Genomic DNA, 12,362 nt, shown 5'->3' with positions numbered 1-12,362 from the left:
GCCCGCCTGTGCTCTGCGCTCAGCAAAGAGCGCCACGAACTCTCCCTCTGCCTGCCGGAGCCCTCTCTCGCCGTGGCCAGCAGCAGCAGGACCTCGGCAGTGGCATCACGCGCGTCTAGGATAGCGTAGTGGCGGAGTTTGACTGCTATATTTGTGGAATGATGATTAATTTATTTGTTTTTAATCTTCATTGTAAACTACTGAAAATACATTCATTAAGGTGTTCGTTTTGGTGGGGGGGGGGGCGCATTGGCCCCCCCGTGCCCCCCCCCCAAACTCCACCCATGCATTTGACCATACTTCACCACGCTGGTCGGTGCGAATTGGTCAAGCCGGGGGGAGGAGGGGGACGGAGGGTGGGGACTGGGCCCTGGTTCCGATCAAACCCGCCACTGGTGTGAGCTGTGAGTCGGGGATGGAGCTCTGGAAACGAGAAGCGCCTGCAGAGTTCTCCTGCGACGAGTTCGATCCCCAGCCCGGATTGTGACCGCAGCCGAACTGCCAATGACCCCGCGGCTGGAGGATGAGGGCCACCCGGGGCTGCACGGGGCCACTGTGGATTGCGACGTGGCCACTAGACTCGAGACCACGCCGGTCAGTGCGGGTTGCTGACGGCAGGAAGGAGGATGGACACGACGTGACGACTTTGCTGCACGGCGCTCTACTGCCCTGCAATTACGGAGCGCAGCAGCAGCAGCTGCACGTGACGCCAATCCTCAAGCGCTGTGTCCAGGCTAAAGGCCTGCTTAGCATGACGAGATCGGGTGCAGCGGCCGCATTGCTGTGGTGAGTGGCGGCTCGTGTGGACACTCGGGCGAGTGGTGGTCACCCTCGACACCGTGGACACTCGGGCGAGTGGTGGTCACCCTCCACACCATTGACACGCGGGGGAGTGGTGGTCACCCTCCACACCGTGGACACTCGGGGGAGTGGTGGTCACCCTCCACACCGTGGACACGCGGGGGAGTGGTGGTCACCCTCCACACCGTGGACACTCGGGGGAGTGGTGGTCACCCTCCACACCGTGGACACGCGGGGGAGTGGTGGTCACCCTCCACACCGTGGACACTCGGGGGAGTGGTGGTCACCCTCCACACCGTGGACACGCGGGGGAGTGGTGGTCACCCTCCACACCGTGGACACTCGGGGGAGTGGTGGTCACCCTCCACACCGCGGACACGCGGGGGAGTGGTGGTCACCCTCCACACCGTGGACACGCGGGGGAGTGGTGGTCACCCTCCACACCGTGGACACGCGGGGGAGTGGTGGTCACCCTCCACACCGTGGACACTCGGGGGAGTGGTGGTCACCCTCCACACCGCGGACACGCGGGGGAGTGGTGGTCACCCTCCACACCGTGGACACGCGGGGGAGTGGTGGTCACCCTCCACACCGTGGACACGCGGGGGAGTGGTGGTCACCCTCCACACCGCGGACATGCGCGGCGAGTGAATCCTTGCTGCTCCCCTGCACTGTACAGGGGGGTGGGGGGAGTTGGGCAGAGCGAGTGACCTCACCAAACAGAAATGTGGGAGCAGGAGGAGGAGATGCAGGAGGAGTGGGAGGGGTTGGGAATGCAGCCCCCACCAGCTGAATGCCCCCCCCCCCCCATTGTTCCCCTTCATGGGGGGGCGGGATGACGTGGGTGGCGCTGGGCGCAGAGCGATGGCCACGGCGGTGGGAACCGCGCGAGTCGGGGGGGGGGGCCCGTCGCGTCGCAATTCCTGAGCACGACGCGTCGTGACGTCACAGGCCCGTGAGGAGTTGCGGTGCCGCGGGGGGAGGTGTCATCATCGAGCGGTGGATAGACCGTGGCTCGTGACGACGGTGATGCGAACGTTGCTATTGGGACTAAAGGAATGAAGGAGACAGAAGCGGAGAGGACGGACTGGACAGACGGAGCAACCGAGACGCAAGTGGAATGGATTCGTCGCCCCGAGGCAGCTTCTTCGAGGTGGACCCTGCAAGTCGCGAGCTCTGAATTGCACGGGCAGAGTCAACGCCAAGAATGGAGGAGGAGGAGTTCCGTGCTAATCGGAGGTGCGGGGGGGGAAGATCAACAAACTAAAGGCAACATTGACATTCTAATTGATAAATAAGAACACGGGGAATGAAGAATCAGCTAAAAACTGGAAATGCGACAACGCATTGCAAGTGGTGTGGGGGGGCGAAGCACACGAGCCAATCAACAGCGAGCCCGGGCGAACCCCGACCAGACACGAGTACTAGCCCTACTCTTAACCAATCAGACACGAGTACTAGCCCTGCCCTTAACCAATCAGACACGAGTACTAGCCCTGCCCTTAACCAATCAGACACGAGTACTAGCCCTGCCCTTAACCAATCAGACACGTGTACTCGCCCTACCCTTAACCAATCAGCCACCCCTAGCCCCCGATGTTTGCGCCCCCATTTCCAGCTGCCCAGAGCCCCCGATACGCAGGGCTAATGCCGCATAAACCGGGCTAATCACATTGTCGCTCGGGGTTAGATAAAATGAGTACTGCTTTGTGGGAAGTAAAAAAAAACATTGCCATATGGAGCTCAGCTCACGGAGCAGCCAGCTCTGTGGAGTGTCGGAGTCAATTAGGGTGATGGGGTGTGGGTAGGGGATGATGGTGCTGAGGGGAGGGGTATCGGGGGGGATGGGTCAGTGTGAGATGAATGGGAGGTGAATTGGAGCGTGAGTGGAGGTGGGTGAGTGGGGGAATGATGGGGAGAATGATGGGGGGGGGTGGGGGCTGTGACGTCAGTCATATGAAGGCCACGCGGCAGGGGTCGTCCTCAACTTAATGTCGTCCTCCCCGCCAGCCTCCTCCGCGTCTCTCTCGCATCATTCCCTCGCTCTTCCCATCATCGTTGCGCACGCAAAGGGTGACACGGAGACTCGCAACACTTTCTCTGCAGAGACTGTTGGGGCAAGTGCTGTTAGCGAGTAGCACCTATGAAGGCCGGCACGGCACGCGAGGGGGTGGGTGGCCGGCACCACGCCCGGCCGCCTTTGTCTTCCCCAGTGACGATGCTTTTACACACCGCACCAGGCACTCATTTGAGACTGAGGCAACCTAGGGGAGGCTCGGGACCGGTTCAGATCATCGTCACCGGTGTTGACCGTGAGCGGGAATCGAACCCGGGTCGCCAGGTTCGTAGCGCAGCGTAGCGCTAACCTGCTACACTACCGCTCCCCTACACCCCACCTCTACACCCCCCCCCCCCCACTATTTTCGGTCACATCTTCAACATCTGCCAAAGATTTCACCGCCCGGAGTCTGCGGGCTTGCAGCCCCTTGACTGATGACAGCCCCCCCCTCGTGAGCTCGGATCTCATCACCGGGTGGGTTCACAACGCCGTGCCGCCCCGGCTGCTGAAGCGCTCCGTGGGCGACGGCGAACGAGGCACGGGGTCGCATTGCTCGCGTGCTCGACACGACAGCTGCACGCGGCATCGGCCACCGGCGTCCTGCCAGCTGTACGCATACCGGAGCGCAGCATACCGGAGCGGGAGTCGAGCGAGGCGGAGCGGTGGCGCAGCGGTTAACGCGCATCGCTGTGAACCCGGCGGCCAGAGGTTGATTCCCGGTCACGGCGAACAGCAGTGGCAGCCCGACCTTTGTCGAGGACGAAGATCCCCACGTGTGGCCTTCAACAGGCTGTTGGGGGAAGTGCAGGGCGCTACTTCTGCGGTCCGTTCCAAAGGCGCTCTCTCACCCTCTCACCTCTCTCACCCGGTCACTCTCTCACCCTCTCATCTTCTCACCCCTCTCACCCCCTCACCCCTCTCACCCTCTCACCTTGTCACACGCCGTGCTCTAGAGGTGCTCGATGCACGCCAATTAAAAGCAAAAATGTTGCTTTAAAAAGTTTCATGAACTGGATAAGGCCATCGAAACTTGCTTAACTATTAAAATAATCCAGGTAACTTTTGGCGGGGAAAAAAAAACTGTGGGGCCTGTTTGCCAGGTGTCCTCCACGCCCCCTGTGTGTGGAGACTGAACGCCACACAGCCTCACAGGCGCGGGCTGTGTGGTGCGGGCTGTGTGGTGTGGAGACTGAACGCCACACAGCCTCACAGGCGCGGGCTGTGTGGTGCGGGCTGTGTGGTGTGGAGACTGAACGCCACACAGCCTCACAGTCGCGGGCTGTGTGGTGTGGAGACTGAACGCCACACAGCCTCACAGGCGCGGGCTGTGTGGTGTGGAGACTGAACGCCTCACAGTCGCGGGCTGTGTGGTGTGGAGACTGAACGCCACACAGCCTCACAGGCGCGGGCTGTGTTGCGGGGGTGGCCGTGGGGTGGTGGTCTCCCCGAGTGGGGAGCGGTGGCGTAGCGGTTTGCGCGCCGCGCTACGAACCCGGCGAACCCGAGTTCAATTCCCGTTCGAGGCAATTACCAGTGACGATTATCTAAACCGGTCCTGGGCCTCCCCTAGGTCGACTCGGCCTCAATTGAGTACCTGGTGTGGTGTGTAAACATCGCCACTGGGGAGACATGCGACCGGGCGTGGTGCTGGCCACCCACCCCCTCGTGTGCCTTGCCGGCCTTCACAGGTGCTGCTACTCGTTAGCAGCACTTGCCCCGACAGTCTGTGAAGGCTACACGGGGTGGACGGGTTTGGGTCTTTGGCGGTGGCACCACCACAGTGACCAGCACCACCAGCGGGCCCGGTGGGACAGAGACAAGGGCCTCTTGTTTGCTCACAATGGCCACGCGCTGCCAGCGCCCGCCCGCGCCACGCGGGGAAGTTTCCGCTCGCGTGGCCGTGGGGCACCGCGAGCCAAAGGCAAAAGGTGACGACGCCGAGGCAGAGCGAGCGAGCCGTGGGCAGCGGTCGGGGCAGCAGCGGTCGGGGCAGCGCGAGCGTCGGCGTACGATTGGCTGCCTCTGCTAGGGTGTGCGCATGGTGATTGGAGTGCTTTGTTGGCTAGTGTGGGTTAGGTAGGGCTAGGGTCTGGCTGGCTAGTGTGGGTAGGATGAGTGTCTGGTTGGAGAGTGTGGGTAGAGATGGAGCTCGTGTCTGGTTGGAGAGTGTGGGTAGATGAGTGTCTGGTTGGAGAGTGTGGGTAGATGAGTGTCTGGTTGGAGAGTGTGGGTAGCATGAGTGTCTGGTTGGAGAGTGTGGTTAGAGATGAGTGGTTGGAGAGTGTGGTTAGAGATGAGTGTCTGGTTGGAGAGTGTGGTTAGAGATGAGTGTCTGGTTGGAGAGTGTGGTTAGAGATGAGTGTCTGGTTGGAGAGTGTGGGTAGCATGATTGTCTGGTTGAAGAGTGTGGGTAGAGATGAGTGTCTGGTTGGAGAGTGTGGGTAGAGATGAGTGTCTGGTTGGAGAGTGTGGGTAGAGATGAGTGTCTGGTTGGAGAGTGTGGGTAGAGATGAGTGTCTGGTTGGAGAGTGTGGTTAGAGATGAGTGTCTGGTTGGAGAGTGTGGTTAGAGATGAGTGTCTGGTTGGAGAGTGTGGTTAGAGATGAGTGTCTGGTTGGAGAGTGTGGGTAGAGATGAGTGTCTGGTTGGAGAGTGTGGTTAGAGATGAGTGTCTGGTTGGAGAGTGTGGTTAGAGATGAGTGTCTGGTTGGAGAGTGTGGTTAGAGATGAGTGTCTGGTTGGAGAGTGTGGTTAGAGATGAGTGTCTGGTTGGAGAGTGTGGGTAGCATGAGTGTCTGGTTGAAGAGTGTGGTTAGAGATGAGTGTCTGGTTGGAGAGTGTGGGTAGAGATGAGTGTCTGGTTGGAGAGTGTGGTTAGAGATGAGTGTCTGGTTGGAGAGTGTGGGTAGAGATGAGTGTCTGGTTGGAGAGTGTGGTTAGAGATGAGTGTCTGGTTGGAGAGTGTGGTTAGAGATGAGTGTCTGGTTGGAGAGTGTGGTTAGAGATGAGTGTCTGGTTGGAGAGTGTGGTTAGAGATGAGTGTCTGGTTGGAGAGTGTGGCTAGAGATGAGTGTCTGGTTGGAGAGTGTGGTTAGAGATGAGTGTCTGGTTGGAGAGTGTGGTTAGAGATGAGTGTCTGGTTGGAGAGTGTGGTTAGAGATGAGTGTCTGGTTGGAGAGTGTGGTTAGAGATGAGTGTCTGGTTGGAGAGTGTGGTTAGAGATGAGTGTCTGGTTGGAGAGTGTGGGTAGAGATGGGGCTCATGTCGTCTGGCTGGCTCGTGTGGGTTCGAGACGGGTGTTGTGTGGATAGGGTTCAGACCAGTGGTGTGAGGTCTTGTGGGCTTGGTGGGGTCAGGGGTAGGAGCCGATTGACTGGTGTTGTGAGACTTTGGGTTAGGGAGCTCCGTTCCCAACATCCTTCCACTCGTACCTCCCTCCCCCATCACAAATGGGTGATTTTTTTTCCACTTTTAAAATCGCCGCTCAGTTTTGGCTCTTACAGCGGCAGCCACCGTCGCTCTGCGATCTCCCTCCGTGGCGTCGCATTTGGGGAACAGAGAGAAGAGAGAAGAGACCGCCTAATCATTAAAATCGTAAAACCGTGTCCTAAATAAACCCCATGTGGGACGCTTAGCGAATGGAATTTCTGCGGCTCAGACCGATGCGACGCACCATGTGGTGCCAATAATTCTTCTCCATCTTCCCTCCACGTGGACCGTCCCTCAACCCGGCCTGCGTGGCCGCCGCGGTCCCCTCGCCCCCCCCCCCCCACTGAGACTCCCAAAAATATTTTTTTACTTGTCATTGACATTTATCAGGGACAGTTCAGTGTCTGTCCCGTGTAGGGCCCAATGGACCACGAAACAAATGCGTTAAATGTGAAGCGACTGCCCTCGCCCTACCCATGCTCACATCGCTCCTTGGAAAGTTTATAAACGATTCGCCCCCTGGTTTCAAGAACCGTGTTAACCACATCGTGCTCTTTGTTGCTGGCCGCTTGGCGTCTTTGGGGCCTTCGGGCCACTGTACTCAGCTACCGTAATGGGAGGCATCGTCATCGGTCACCATCGTTAACAGCGCAACTCGCGCTCTGGGGGAACTTGGGCTGACGAGGCACCACGGTGGCTAGGAGATGTTAACTACCTCGCCTGGTGTGCAGGAGGTACGTGGGTTCGACCCTGACACCTGCGGTATATTTGGAAGTTGCGTGTCTCGCTCTCTCCCCGGTCTTTCCCTCCACACATGTAGAAGCACGCGGTTCGAGTATTTGGCCACAGGTTTGCACGCGGTTTGCCGCTTCGTTGAACTATCATTTGTGGCCAAGTCGCTTCTGAAAAAGAGCTACGATGCAGCTCAGTGGGGTTTTTACCTGTTAATAATAGAATAACAAGTAATATTTAAAACTCCTTTTTTTAAACACGCTTTTATGAAATGTGCTAGTAATGGCAGAACTCCACGACTCCAGGAAGTGGCCCCGAAGCTTGCCATAACGTAAGGGACCGTGGCCAATTACAGTCAACGTCAGTTGACCGTGGACAATTAGACCCAAGCCGAAACATAAGATATAAGAAAGAACGTTAAAAAATATGTTTTTTCATGATAGAATATAGTATTGCCATCAGTATGACATAAGTATACCAAGTTTGCAGTCGATACCACATTGGGAAGTGGGTTAAAATTGAGTTACAAGACTTGAGGATACGACAACAACAACGACAACACCAACAGACAGAGTGAGTTAAATGAAAGCGTGTAAAAATAAAAAGAGTGGTGCGTCCCGTGGGAGTGAGGCGCTGGGTGCCGAGCTGTGGTAGCTATCGGTGTTTGTGGCGGATTAAACACCACATTGGCCGCGCCCTCCCTCCCTGAGGGCCTTGGTTTGTATTGAGCTCGTGCGGTGATGCGTGCACGTGTGATGGTTGGTGGGGGAGTGGGGGCGGGGGTGAGGAGCCGTGGCACAGCGGTTAGCGCGCTGCGCTGCGAACCCGGCGGACCCGAGTTCGATTCCCATTCGCGGCCAACACCACAGTGATGATTATTTGAACCGGTTCTGGGCATCCCCTAGGTCGACTCAGCCTCAAATGAGTACCTAGTGCGGTGTGTAGATATCTCCCCAACAGTCTGTTAAGGCTATACGGGGGATCTTTGTCTTGTGTGTGGGGGCTGCCTCCTTTAACATCACTCACGCAGCAATATTATTACCAGTTAATGAAAAATGATGTGCCCTGACCGTAATAATAGCTCCCACCCACGCATAGACACACACACGCAGGCATGCGTACGTACACAAAGACAAAGATCCCCCATAAAGCCTCCACGGGCTGTTGGGACAAGTGATGTTAGCGAGCACCTATGTAGGCCGGCACGGGACATGATGGGGGTTGGTGGACAACACCACGCCCGGCCGCCTTTGTCTCCCCAGTTTTACACGCCGACCAGGTAATCATTTGAGGCGGAGTCGGCAACTTAAACAACAACAACAACAAGAGACATTTCTTTCGAATTGGGTAATAATAACCTCTCAATATTTCAAGAGCTGTAATGCACTGTGTGGTGAATACGAGACGGTGGTGCTCCTTCATAAACGAGGTCACGAAGCGGCAGTCCTTGAAGAGCCGCACGCTGCCGAGCCCTGACCTAAAGCGGAAGCCCACGGCCAGTTCAGATGATCGCCACCGGCAATCTAACTCGGGTCGCCGGGTTCGCAGCGCAGCGCGCTAACTGCTGCGCCACCGCTCCGCCCTTCTCCTGGGACGTGCGCGCGTGTGCGCTTTGCCGCACGGCGTGTTCGCTAATGTAACGGCTGACGATGGATGGGGGGGCTAGGCTCGGCTTAAATACGCACGCAAGAGTGTGTGGGGTCAAGATAGTCATCATACCACAGCACCGAAATGAAATAACAACCCAGAGTGGTGATACTAAAATCAAACCTTTGTAATGAACTCTGCCTCCTAGCAGAAATATACACGCACGGATTACGCTATTGAGCAGAGCCCTCGTGAAATGTCGGCCTTTTGTTAACGACCTCGCCTGGTACACAGGAGCGCGTGGGTTTGATCCCGACCTTGACGCCTGCTGTATATTTGGAGTTTGCGTGTCTCTTTCTCCCCGTGGCCGCATGGATTTTTCTCGGGGTCCTCCGGTTTTTCCCTAAACGTATATAATCAACATCACGCGTTTAGAGTATTTGGCTGCGATAAATTTCCACGTGATAAGCCACTCGGTTGAGCTATCGTTTGTGTCCAGACCGCTTCTGAAAAAGAGCTACATAGCTCAGTGGGCCTTGCCTGCTAAAATAAAAAGAAAATTGAGTTTGAGACGTGACTATTGTGCATGGGCAGCGGTTTAAAGGTTGCTCACATCTCATTCACGAGTGGAAAATTCAAGACGCGAGTCGCAGCATTTCGACTGTGAACGTGCAACCGTAGAGATACTCGTAGATATATATAGAGATACTCAGAGATATATAGAGATACACAGAGATGTATAGAGATACTCATACAGCTACATAGAGATACTCATACAGCTACATAGAGATACTCATACAGCTACATAGAGATACTCATACAGCTACATAGAGATACTCATACAGCTACGTAGAGATACTCATACAGCTACATAGAGATACTCATACAGCTACATAGAGATACTCATACAGCTACATAGAGATACTCATACAGCTACATAGAGATACTCATACAGCTACATAGAGATACTCATACAGCTACGTAGAGATACTCATACAGCTACATGGAGATACTCATACAGCTACATGGAGATACTCATACAGCTACATGGAGATACTCATACAGCTACATAGAGATACTCATACAGCTACATGGAGATACTCATACAGCTACATAGAGATACTCATACAGCTACATAGAGATACTCATACAGCTACGTAGAGATACTCATACAGCTACATGGAGATACTCATACAGCTACATGGAGATACTCATACAGCTACGTAGAGATACTCATACAGCTACATGGAGATACTCATACAGCTACATGGAGATACTCATACAGCTACATAGAGATACTCATACAGCTACATGGAGATACTCATACAGCTACATAGAGATACTCATACAGCTACATAGAGATACTCATACAGCTACGTAGAGATACTCATACAGCTACATGGAGATACTCATACAGCTACATAGAGATACTCATACAGCTACATGGAGATACTCATACAGCTACATAGAGATACTCATACAGCTACATAGAGATACTCATACAGCTACATAGAGATACTCATACAGCTACATAGAGATACTCATACAGCTACATAGAGATACTCATACAGCTACATAGAGATACTCATACAGCTACATAGAGATACTCATACAGCTACGTAGAGATACTCATACAGCTACATAGAGATACTCATACAGCTACATAGAGATACTCATACAGCTACGTAGAGATACTCATACAGCTACATAGAGATACTCATACAGCTACATAGAGATACTCATACAGCTACGTAGAGATACTCATACAGCTACATGGAGATACTCATACAGCTACATAGAGATACTCATACAGCTACATGGAGATACTCATACAGCTACATAGAGATACTCATACAGCTACATAGAGATACTCATACAGCTACATAGAGATACTCATACAGCTACATAGAGATACTCATACAGCTACATAGAGATACTCATACAGCTACATAGAGATACTCATACAGCTACATAGAGATACTCATACAGCTACATAGAGATACTCATACAGCTACGTAGAGATACTCATACAGCTACATGGAGATACTCATACAGCTACATGGAGATACTCATACAGCTACGTAGAGATACTCATACAGCTACATGGAGATACTCATACAGCTACATGGAGATACTCATACAGCTACATAGAGATACTCATACAGCTACATGGAGATACTCATACAGCTACATAGAGATACTCATACAGCTACATAGAGATACTCAAACAGCTACATAGAGATACTCAAACAGCTACATAGAGATACTCATACAGCTACATAGAGATACTCAAACAGCTACATAGAGATACTCATACAGCTACATAGAGATACTCATACAGCTACGTAGAGATACTCATACAGCTACATAGAGATACTCATACAGCTACATAGAGATACCCATACAGCTACATAGAGATACTCATACAGCTACATAGAGATACTCATACAGCTACATAGAGATACTCATACAGCTACATAGAGATACTCATACAGCTACATAGAGATACACATACAGCTACATAGAGATACTCATACAGCTACATAGAGATACTCATACAGCTACATAGAGATACTCATACAGCTACATAGAGATACTCATACAGCTACATAGAGATACTCATACAGCTACATAGAGATACACATACAGCTACATAGAGATACTCATACAGCTACATAGAGATACTCATACAGCTACATAGAGATACTCATACAGCTACATAGAGATACTCATACAGCTACATAGAGATACTCATACAGCTACATAGAGATACTCATACAGCTACATAGAGATACTCATACAGCTACATAGAGATACTCATACAGCTACATAGAGATACTCATACAGCTACATAGAGATACTCATACAGCTACATAGAGATACTCATACAGCTACATAGAGATACACATACAGCTACATAGAGATACTCATACAGCTACATAGAGATACTCATACAGCTACGTAGAGATACTCATACAGCTACATAGAGATACCCATACAGCTACATAGAGATACTCATACAGCTACATAGAGATACTCATACAGCTACATAGAGATACCCATACAGCTACATAGAGATACCCATACAGCTACATAGAGATACTCATACAGCTACATAGAGATACTCATACAGCTACATAGAGATACTCATACAGCTACATAGAGATACTCATACAGCTACATAGAGATACTCATACAGCTACATAGAGATACTCATACAGCTACATAGAGATACTCATACAGCTACATAGAGATACTCATACAGCTACATAGAGATACTCATACAGCTACATAGAGATACTCATACAGCTACATAGAGATACTCATACAGCTACATAGAGATACTCATACAGCTACGTAGAGATACTCATACAGCTACATAGAGATACTCATACAGCTACATAGAGATACTCATACAGCTACATAGAGATACTCATACAGCTACATAGAGATACTCATACAGCTACATAGAGATACTCATACAGCTACATGGAGATACTCATACAGCTACATAGAGATACTCATACAGCTACATAGAGATACTCATACAGCTACATAGAGATACTCATACAGCTACATAGAGATACTCATACAGCTACATAGAGATACTCATACAGCTACATAGAGATACTCATACAGCTACATAGAGATACTCATACAGCTACATAGAGATACTCATACAGCTACATAGAGATACTCATACAGCTACATGGAGATACTCATACAGCTACATAGAGATACTCATACAGCTACA

The 12,362-nt window shown here is 52.2% G+C and overlaps 1 protein-coding gene across 1 annotated transcript in view; it reads left to right on the top strand.

The window, feature by feature from the left end:
* The window catches only part of LOC144724193 (carboxyl-terminal PDZ ligand of neuronal nitric oxide synthase protein-like), a 43,425-nt gene that overhangs the window by 11,158 nt on the left and 19,905 nt on the right, over positions 1-12,362 (top strand). The gene's annotated exons all lie outside the window — the stretch shown is intronic.

Source organism: Lampetra planeri, chromosome 20, assembly GCF_965212315.1.
Source record: "Lampetra planeri chromosome 20, kcLamPlan1.2.h2, whole genome shotgun sequence".
In the NCBI taxonomy this organism is placed as follows: domain Eukaryota; kingdom Metazoa; phylum Chordata; class Hyperoartia; order Petromyzontiformes; family Petromyzontidae; genus Lampetra; species Lampetra planeri.
The sequence above is the reverse complement of the archived record's forward strand: the minus strand, read 5'-3'. Positions and strand labels throughout refer to the sequence as shown.